We start from the raw sequence: 11,760 nt of genomic DNA, 5'->3' as shown, positions 1-11,760 counted from the left end.
TTATTAAAAGAAAAACAATAATTACATTTTGTTTGGCACAGAAATAGATTTAATTTTTCATTTGGATAATGTCATATTTGCACCGGAGGCTATTACTGACCTCTGTTTAAAATGTCAGAAATGAGGGTCTATGTAAACATTATTGTCCATATGGATAAGGACTTGATCTCTGCTTTTCATTCAATAGATGCTATACAAAAAAAAAAATAGATGATTACTTTAAACCACGAGCTCGTAAATATAGAGATTGCTCTGATGGTTTGGAGTCTAGAAGACAGATGAGGTCTTTTGAATATGGTAACAATTCCAAATGTGTATTGTGTATGGAGGTTTAAAGTATCTTCAGATAAATGACAAATCTGAAACATGTCCTTAAAAGAAAACTACCAGCAGAAATATATGAATAATGATCCGTAAGGTTGGGTTCCCACAGTGTAGATTTGCTGCAGATTTTGGATGCGTTTTTTTTTTAGCAAAACCAGAATTGGATCCAGGAGAGGAGACCTATAGGACTTTGCTTTATATATTTCTTCTGTTTCCATTCCATTCCTGGTTTTGGCTAAAAACACACTTGCAAAATCTGCACTGTGGGAACCCAACCTTAGGGCACGTTCACACATGGCGGAATTGCTGTGGAATTCCGCTGCGGACAGTCCGCACTGGAAATCCGCAGCCGACAGTCTGTTCATTGGTTTCCACAACTTTTTAGTTATCTTCGTGCAGACGTTGCGGACAACTCCGTTGCGGACTATAGGCTGCGGTGCGGAATTTGGTGTCCGCAGCATACACTGGCTGTTGCATACTTGATGTGTACTTGTGGCGTAATTTCTCCATTGACATCAATGGAGTTGCAAAATTATGCAATTAAATCCGCAGATGTTATGTGTGTTGCGTTGCGAATTGCTTTCGCGAACAGGAAATTTCATCATTCTGGCTGGACCTATGTGTTTCCAGGTCTATAGCCAGACTGAGATGGAATGTTTTAAAAGAGAGCAGGATGTACTCTTCACCTGAATCCGCAATGACTAATCCGCAGCATTTTACTTCACATTTTAGGCAAAGGCGCAACGGAATCTGCAACGCAGATTATGTGCGGCATTGATGCGGACAGTGTCTGCAGAATTCCGCCATGTCTGAACATGCCCTTAGGCTATTTGCACACAGGACGGATTAGCTGTAGATTTTTCGCAACGTATTTCCTTGCGGAAAATATGCAGTGTATTACAGTAGCATCTCATCCGCACCCTGCTCAAATAATCCATTGAGAAAACGTGCATAAATTGACATGCGGCGCGTTTTTTTTAATCTGCAGCATGTCAATTTATTCTGTCGAATCGTCTCACTTTTGTTGAGGTTTTTTCTCATTGAGTTCAATCGGGAGGTGATAAGACACAGCAAATAGCAAATGTTGCCTTTTTTGCGGTGGAAAAGCTGCAGTTACACTGAAATAATCGGAAATCTGAAAAAAAGCCCCTTTTCTTGTTTAAATTTAATTTTAAAAAAATCTATACTTACTTCCCTGGCATTGTCATAGCGACGGCTCTTTGTTCTCCTGATTGTTGTCTGTGCTGTTGGCCTACTGGGATGACATTTCATCACAGGCTGTAGCGGTCACATGGACTGTAGCATCGTCACAGCCAGTAGAACAGAGATGGAGAACAGAGATGGAAAGCAGAGGGATGTTTCGCTATGGCAACGTCAGTGAAGGTAAGTATTGAGTTTTTTTCTGCTCTGTCATCCGCAATTTGGTGCAGTATTTAGTCCCGCAGGGTCTATGTCGGGTGCGCCTTATACTTTTAGGCAGTTTATCTGACCTATATGAACATATCCTTAGAGTACAGAAATATGGTGAAAATTGTTTTAGTACAATACTGCTTAGCTAGCTTATCAGTGATTGAAACTGTAAGGGTATGTTCACACGCAGTGTTTTCAGACGAAATTCAGGTTTTTTACGCCTCCAATTATGCCTGAAAAAATGGCTCCATTACGCCTACAAACATCTGCCCATTGCTTGCAATGGGTTTTACGGTGTTCTGTTCCCACGAGGTGTAATTTTACGCGTCGCTGTCAAAATACGGCGCATAAAAAGACGCCCTCGAAAAAGAAGTGCATGTCACTTCTTGGGACATTTATGGAGCCGTTTTTTATTGACTCCATTGAAAAACAGCTCCAATAACGTCCGTAAAATAGGCCACGAAAAACACAAGTTGCTACAAAAACGTCTGAAAATCAGGAGATGTTTACGCCTGAAAACAGCTCCGTAATTTCAGATGTCTTTGGTCACCACGTGTGAACATACCCTAAGGCTGCTCATGACAACACTGCCTGTCTGTTCACTGGTCTTGTCCATCCTTATCATAGGGATATTGTGTGGATCCAACCACCAACCCCTTAAATAGTGTCAGTTATGTGTGTATATTGTGTAAATATGATGTGGATGGTAATTTGGATCCACAAAATGTCCATATGACTAGTTTGTACTTGGCCAAGCAAGTGTTGTCAATAGGAACTTGCATAAAGGAAACTGCAGGGTGGATTCACACACAGCAGATTTTTGGGCGGGTCATGGGACATAACAGCAGACCAGAACAAAGAAGAAAGTTTGGCAATAAAGCACCCGATAAGAGGATACCTGCCCTACCTTTTACCAGGTGTACTTTCCAAACGGGAACCAAGATGAAAAAAATTATCGGAGTGCTGCTTTAAGTTATTGGGGTTCATCAGCATTTTTCGGTATCTATATGCTATCGGATCTGGCATATCTGTCATGTCTCAATTATAAACAAAAGCCATGACGCTAGTGTGAACAGAGCCTAACTTAGGATCAAAGCAGATAAGTAATGTAAAGTCTTTACTTAATTAGTCCAAAAAGGTAAACACATACTTTAAATCTTCCTTTGCTTCTGGGGCCTGTGCTTCGATACATTAGAACACTAGGGCCACATGTGGGATATTTCGGAAAGCTTCAGAATCTGGGCAATAAATATTGAGTTGTGTTTCTATGGTAAAACCTTCAGTATTGCAGAAAAAAATAGATTAAAATGGATTTTCTAAAAGAAAATCACCTCCACTTTGCTTTAATTCCTAAAACACCTAAAGGGTTAAGACACTTTCTAAGTGCTATTTTGAAAACTTTTGAGGGGTGCAATTTTTAAAATTGGGTGACTTATGGGTGTTTCTAATATGCAAGGCCCATAAAGCCACTTCAGAACTGAACTTGTCCACAAAAAAATAGGTTTTGAAAATTTTCTTGAAAATGTCAGAAATTGATGCTAAAGTTCTAAAGGCTTGTAACGACCTGGAAAAATAAAAGGATGTTCAAAAAATTATGCAAACATAAAGTAGACATATGAGAAATTGCAATTGGTAACTATTTTGTGTAGTATTACTATCTGTTTTACAAGTAGATACATTTAAATTTAGAAAAATGCACATGTTTTAACATTTTCTCAAAATTTTGGTGATTTTCACAAATAAATACTGAATTTATTGATCACATTTTTCCCCTAACATAAAGTACAATATGTCACGAGAAAACAATCTTAGAATCGCTTGGATAGGTAAAAGCATTCCCAAGTTATTACCACATAAAAGTGGGACATGTCAGATTTGAAAAAATTGGCTGCGTCAACAAGGCCAAAACAGGCTGTGTCCTAAAGAAGTTAAGAGCCCCTCAACATTATTCCCACAATGGATGTTAAGATTACTGGTCTATAATTACCCAGGGAAGACTTAGAGTCCTTTTGAAAATGGCCACCACATTTGCCATGTGCTAGTCCCTTGGCACTATACCAGTCACTAGAGAATCTCTAAATATTATGAAAAGGAGGACGGAAATATCTGAAATTCATTTTTTTTAAAAACACGGGTTTAAACCCATCTGGTCCCGGAGCCTTGTGCACATTTATTTTATTTAACTTAGCTCGGACCATATCTACATTTAGCCAATTAACTATATTAATTGATGTATTAACAGCACTGGCACTGGCAACATCAGCTGCTCTTTCTTCTGTTGTATATACAGATCTAATGAACCCATTTTGTAGCTCTACCTTCCATTTATCCACCGTGACCAACTGCCCATTACCACTATTTAGGGGTCCTACATGTTCTGACCTTGGTTTTTTTACATTTATATACTTAAAGAATTTTTGGGGTTATGTTTTGCTATCTTTTACAAACTGCCTTTCATTCTGTATTTTTGCTGATTTGATTACCTTTATACAGATTGTATAAAGCTCTTTTCAATTTTCAAAGGCTAAAGCTGAGCCCTCAGATTTATATTTTTGAAATGCCTTTTTTTGTCATTAATTGTCCTCTTAACAGTACCGTAGGTGTAATCCATGTGAGGTTTAATTTTAGTTGTTTATACTTGTTACCTATATGAATTAATTTTGTACTATAATTACCCAAAGTAGATTTTAAGCACTTCTGTCTAGCATTTGTACTATTATTTGAGATTAGTTGTTTCCAGTCTATGTCCTAAAGTGCAGCCCTCAACCTGGAGAAATTGGCCTTCTTAAAATTACGGTAAGTGCTTTTTCTCTACCAGCCTGTTTCTTCTTTACAGTATAGGTAAAATGAAATTATATTGTGGTCACTGTTACCGAGGTTTTCACAAACAGTGACATTCCCAACAAGCTCTGCATTGTTAGAAATAATCAGATCCATCTTCTCGGGACTACCACACACTGGGCCATAACAAGTTGAGGAATTTTCTCCTCTTCGCAGTTGAAGCAGAACCATGACCCCAATTAATGTCTGGGTAATTAAAAACTCCCATTATCACTACAGTACCAGCTTGTGCAGACCGCTCCATCTGTTTATACAGCTGACCTTCCATCTACTTAGTGATTTTGAGGGGTTTCTTTAGATTAGACAAAACATTATTTTTTACCATGTTTACCTCCCTTTGTCATTCCACCCACAAGGTTCCAACTTCCTCACAATCTTCAGCCACTATTGTCTCTTTCACGCTCGCCTTCATATCAGTGCTAACATACAGACATACTCCACCGCCTTTCCTATTTGTCCTGTCTTTCCGAAACCTGAAGATTTAAAGCACAATCATGTGAAGAGTCCAGACATGTTTCAGTAACACCAAATTTATCGATATGTTCTTCTAGTGCCAACTCCTAAATTTTCCCCATTTTGCTTACTAGAGTTCTGGCATTTGTGAACATAAACATTAAGCCCTTCCTGACATTTGACATGTCCATACATCATAGCCGCGTAGGGGAAGTATGGAACGAGCTGACAGAGTGAACCCGCTCCATACGATGCGGGTGTCAGCTGTATGTTACAGCCGACACTTCACAGTAACAAGCGCAATCCCGCTCATTTAACCCGTTAATAGTGGCATGCAAATCGTTAGAAAGAGGGGGTAACACCCTCTAGCAGCTCATCGAGTTCCCCGCAATGCAATCGCGGCGTGACGATGGTTGCTATGGCTGCCTGGGGTCCTAATGAAGAACCCAAGGTGCGTGATCTTTGTGCTCCTACTAAGCCCTGCCTCTAGCATGGCTTAATAGAAGACTGTCAGAATGACGATATACTGCAATACTGTAATGGCAGGGGGTAGGGAGACGGACAAGTAAGCCCTAATCTACCCGCCACTCTGTCCCTGCCTACTTGCAACGACCCGCCCTAGGCGACGGGGTACAACTGGGCGGCGGTCCCTGCGCTCAGTAAGTGCACGACAAACATGACAAACATACAAAGGAACACAAGCAAGGAAAAGGGTCCGTTGCCCACGGCAACACCGTGAGCAACCAGAGTGGTGAACGAGCCGAGTCAAGCCAGGAGTGTGCGAGGTACAAAACGAAAAGCAGAAGAGTAGTCGATAAGCCAGGGTCTGTATGGAGCAGGATCAAAATAGCAGACGCTGAAGCTGGGCCAGGAAACCACAAGGAAAGAATCACAAGCACCGAGGGACAGGAAGTGCAGGCTTAAATAGACCGAGGGCGGGAGCTAGCTGAGTCTGGCCAGGTTACGATAGGCTCTCCCTCTCCTAAGCCTGCCAGCCTGAATGGTGGAAGCAGTAGTCAGTCTCAGGGATGCATTCTCAGGTGCTGACTGATTAGTTCTGGGAGTTAACCCCGAAGCTGTGCCTGGCAGATCCTTTACAGTACCCCCCCTTTTATGAGGGGCCACCGGACCCTTTCTAAGTGGACCTGGCTTACTGGGGAAACGCAGGTGGAACCTCCTGACCAATACCCCAGCGTGAACATCCCGGGCGGGTACCCAAGTCCTCTCCTCGGGCCCGTATCCTCTCCAATGGACCAGGTACTGGAGGGAGCCTTGGACCATCTTGCTGTCCACAATCCTGGCCACCTCGAATTCCACCCCCTCAGGGGTGAGGATGGGAACAGGAGGTCTCCTCGAGGGAGCCAAGGACGGGGAGCAGCGTTTGAGGAGGGAGGCATGAAACACGTCGTGTATCCGAAAAGACGGGGGTAACTCCAGCCGGAAGGAGACAGGATTGAGGACCTCAATGACCTTATACGGCCCAATAAACCGGGGAGCAAACTTCTTGGACGGAACCTTGAGACGCAAGTTCCTAGACGACAACCACACCAGATCCCCCACCGTAAACAGGGGGTTAGCAGAACGTTTTTTATCAGCCTGAGTTTTTTGTACGCTCTGGGACACCTCTAGGTTTTTCTGAACCTATGTAATGGCAGGGGGTAGGGAGACGGACAAGTGAGCCCTAATCTACCCGCCACTCTGTCCCTGCCTACTTGCAACGACCCGCCCTAGGCGACGGGGTACAACTGGGCGGCGGTCCCTGCACTCAGTAAGTGCACGACAAACATGACAAACATACAAAGGAACACAAGCAAGGAAAAGGGGCCGTTGCCCACGGCAACACCGTGAGCAACCAGAGTGGTGAACGAGCCGAGTCAAGCCAGGAGTGTGCGAGGTACAAAACGAAAAGCAGAAGAGTAGTCGATAAGCCAGGGTCTGTATGGAGCAGGATCAAAATAGCAGGAGCTGAAGCTGGGCCAGGAAACCACAAGGAAAGAATCACAAGCACCGAGGGACAGGAAGTGCAGGCTTAAATAGACCGAGGGCGGGAGCTAGCTGAGTCTGGCCAGGTTACGATAGGCTCTCCCACTCCTAAGCCTGCCAGCCTGAATGGTGGAAGCAGTAGTCAGTCTCAGGGATGCATTCTCAGGTGCTGACTGATTAGTTCTGGGAGTTAACCCCGAAGCTGTGCCTGGCAGATCCTTTACAAATACATTAGTATTGCAGTATATCGTGCAAGCAATCCAACGATCGCTGGTTGAAGTCCCCTTGGGGGACTAATAAAAATTAAAAATTAGTAAAATAAAGTTTTTGGGATGTAAAAAAAAATATATATTAATAGTAAAAAAAAAAAACCTTTTCCCATTTTCCCCCTGGAGCATAGTAAAAAAAAATAAAAAATAAACATAATTGGTATCACCGCATCCATAAAAGTCTGAACTATTACAATATATCATTATTTAACCCGCACGGTGAATGCCGTAAAAAAAATAATAATTGTAAACGCCAGAAATCGCTATTTTTGGTCATCGCACCTCCAACAAAAAAATTAACAAAACGTTGCATGTACCCTAAAATTATATCATTAAAAACTACAGCTTATCCCGCAAAAAATAAGCCCTCATACCACGTAATCGACGAAAAAAATAAAAAAATTATGGCTCTCAGAATTTGGCGGCACAAAATAAATTACATTTTTTACACTTAGTTTTTTTACTTGTAAAAGTAGTAAAATATAGAAAAAACTATATATATTTGGTATCGGCATAATCATATTGACCCGCAGAATACATTTAACATGTTTTTTTAATTTCACAGTGAATTCCGTAAAAACTAAGCGCAAAAAACAATGGAGGAATTGCTGTTTTTTCATTTTCTATCCCACAAATATTTTTTTCCTCATTTCCTAGTACATTAAATGGCACAATAACTGGCGCTACAAAAAACTACATTCACAATAATCAAGCCCTCATAGGACTATATCAATGGAAAAATAAAAAAGTTATGGCTTTTGGAAGGTGGGGAGGAAAAAATGAAATTGAAAATCTGAAAAATGGCTGCGGCGGGAAGGAGTTAAAGGGAATGTGTTGCCAGAAAAACATGTTTTTTTTTTAAAAATTAAACATTTAGTGTGTGGGTGATTAAACATTGTTCAAATTTTTTTTATTTTTTTCGCGAGTCAGGAAATATTATAAATTTTTTCTAATTTATAATACTACCCATTTTTGGTCACTAGATGGAGCTAGTTCCCAAAATTGCAGCATTGCAACATTGGGTTAAAAGCCCTCGCTCTAGTGAGCTCTCAGCATCCCCCCCTCCTTTATCCTGGCTAGTGCCGGGATAAACGAGGGGTTTGAAAGGTTTAACCTCCTACACTGTGTGTCGCCATTTTTTGAGGTAACCCACAGTGTAGTAGGTTTACATACAGTAGTAAACACACACAAACACTAACATACATTGAAATCTCTTACCTGCTCCTGCCGCCGCGGCTCCCTCCGGCCCGTCCGCTCCCTTTGCTGCCGCTGTTCCATGTGCACAAGTCCGGAAGCCGCGACCGGAAGTAGTAATATTACTGTCCGGCCGCGACTTCCGGTCCACAGGAAAATGGCGCCGGACGGCGCCAATTTCGAATAGGACTGTGTGGGAGCGGCGCATGCGCAGTTCCCACACAGACGCCGTACACGGCAGTCAATGGGACGGGAGCCGTTCGCAGTCCCTATGGGACTGTGGCTGCCGTATTCCATGTCTGTGTGTGTCGTTAATCGACACACACAGAAATGGAACAAAAAATGGCAGCCCCCATAGGGAAGAAAAAGTGTAAAAATAAGAAACAGTAAAACACAAACACACAAATGAATATAAACGTTTTTATTAAAGCACTAACATCTTTAACATATAAAAAAATTATTTGTGATGACACTGTTCCTTTAAGCCTTCCAATTTATCACATTCAGTATCAGGAATGTTTAAAATGTTGTGAGCATATTTATCTTCAATGCTGTTATGTAACAAATGGATCTCTTTATTCTGTTGCCTTATCCTACCAACAAAGTCTATTTCCCCACCCATCAATATAGTCTGACTACTCCCTCCTCATCCCTAGTTTAAATACTCTGACAACCCTGCTAGTATTTTCTCCTTCTGCACAGCGGACCCCCTTCCATTAAGGTACAGTAATAGTATTAATGCATATACAGTACATTAAATGAAATAAAACTGGGTATAACAGAGCAAGAGAAGGACTTGGGTGTTCTGGTTACAAGTAAGCTAAGCAGCAGAACTCAATGTCAAGCAGCAGCTGCAAAAGCAAATTTGATTTAAGGGTGTATAAAAAGAGAGATAAAAACCTGTGATTCAAATGTAATATTACCCTCCATAATATTGTTACGTCCATGGCCGGGGATCGCCGTTCTAACTCACCCCCTGACGATCCCGGCCATGGACACGTCTCTGCTCGGCGTCCTCCTCCCTCTGGCAGATGCCGGCACTGTCTTCCGAGTCCTCGCGCCGTTCCCCGCAGGGCGCGCGCGCCCGCGCGTGCACGGCCTTAAAGGGCCTGTACGCGTCCAGCTGCCAGTAATCAGTTATCAGCCCAAATGGCTGCTGGACTATAAAAAGGGGCTCTGCCCACTGGTTCCTTGCCTGATCGTTGTTGTATACCCTAGTCTGTCTTGCTAAAGGTCTCCCAGTGTTTTCCAGTTCCCAGTGTTTCCCGTTCCTGCTGCCTGTACCCTGTATCCCGTACTATCGTTACCTGCTGTAAAAGTCAAGTCATGTCTTCCGCCGCATCCGTGGCGTCACCTGCTGTGAAAGCCAAGTCGTGTCTTCTGCCGCATCCGCGGCGTCTCCTGCTGTGAAAGCCAAGTCGTGATCCTGCCACTGTCTACATTGCCTCAGGTACCCGTTTTTGAACTATAGACATTGTTTGGTACCTTGTTGGCCAGCTGCTACCCCGCTACGCGGTACGGCCCAGTGGGTCCACACCCCGCGCCGTGACAAATATCCAATATCTGTGTTCACGTGGTTTTACTCATCCAAATTATTGGGTCATAACTTCTTTCTATACGGAAGTTTTGATATTCAACATTCAAGGAGATGTCCTGACTGCGGTTACACTCCAAAAGTGTCCAGTGTGGCACAAAGATCTGGTCTTTTTGGCTAATTTGCTTAATAAATAGATCTATGACCTGATTATGTCACATTTTACGACATTTTCTAGGTTAAAAACACATTACACATAGTAAATTTGCCCCAATGTCTGGTGGCTCTATTATCTGCTGATGTGGTCGAAAGCTTAAGGAAGTAGATATTTCAAATTTAAGATATCTTAGACGCTGGAGCAGTTTGGGATGAAATCTTGCGGATTATTTATTTAATTACTCTATTTCTCAGTAGGCTAATTGGTCTGCCGACTTTGCATCAGAGCTGAACAGTCTGATGAAAGAATTGTCTGACGAAAAAAAGGATTCCTTCCCTAGCCCTTTCTGGTCAAGTGAAAGTTCCGCGGAAGCAAATTTTTACAAAGATTCCATTCATATCATTCTTACATAAAATGTAGATCAGAAATCAGCAACCTATCAATCTTGATCGACAGGCTGATCGCTGACAGGTCCCGAGTAGATTGCGGGTTATTCCAATCAATACTCGTCCTCAAAAAAAAACTGGGGTGGAGTACTTCATGCTGCAAGATGTTGCTCAGCTGATAAATAAATTTTTTGTGAGGGGACGGCGCCACAGCTTAGAGTTTCCAGCACAATTATCAGCCTCCTAGACTAGCTGCTACAGGAACACGTCAGGACACGGGATAGTTGGGACCTCCTGACCATGTGCAGCTGGTAAGGAAAGGTGCAGCAATGTATGAGGGTCTATGTATCAGGTAATGCTTTAGGATGTGGGAATGTATGGGGCATGTCTGGCTGGCAATATATGGGGCATGTGTGTCAGGCAATGGTTGGATGGTAATGTATGAGAGCAGGTGTGTAAGGCAATGTGCGGCTAGTTATGCATGAGGGCATGTGTTAGGCAATGTATGAGACATGTGTGTCAGGTAATGTCTGGCTTTATGTGTGGCTGGCAATGTATGGGGCTTGTGTGTCAGGCAATGTGTGGCTGGTAATGTATGGGGTAGGTGTGGCTGGCAATGTATGGGGCTTGTTTGTCAGGCAATGTGTGGCTGGTAATGTATGTGGGCAGGTGAGTCTAGCTATGTATGAGAGCAAGTGTGTCTGGCAATGTATGAGAGCATGTGTGTCTACCAATGTATGAGAGGATGTGTGTCGGGCAATGTGTTTCTAGTAATGTATGTGGGCAGGTGTGTCAGGCAATGTATTAGAGCATGCCTGTCAGGCATTGTGTGTCTAGTAATGTGTGAGGGCATGTGTGTCAGGCAATGCATGAGGCATGTGTGTCAGGTAATGTTTGGTAGCATGTGTGGTTGGTACTGTACGGGGCATGTGTGGCTGGCGATGAATGGAGCATGCACTCGCCATGCCCCCTCTCACACCATCACTGTGTTGTCAGCACGGCTGCATGCTCCTGCCTCTACGTGCAGTTCTGAGTAGCTCCGAGCACCCCTCCTCACTTGTCCTCTTATTACTGTCAATTAACCCCTCCTCGGTCTCCAAAGTTACGCAACACCTTTACCTCCCAACTCGTCAGAAGGTCTGAAGCCCTGGTGTAGAACCCAGCCCTTGCTGCCTTCACACCTAAATCTGCAAGCCTCAACCCACTTTA

Source organism: Rhinoderma darwinii, chromosome 9, assembly GCF_050947455.1.
Source record: "Rhinoderma darwinii isolate aRhiDar2 chromosome 9, aRhiDar2.hap1, whole genome shotgun sequence".
Taxonomy (NCBI): domain Eukaryota; kingdom Metazoa; phylum Chordata; class Amphibia; order Anura; family Rhinodermatidae; genus Rhinoderma; species Rhinoderma darwinii.
Note: the sequence above shows the minus strand (reverse complement) of the source record.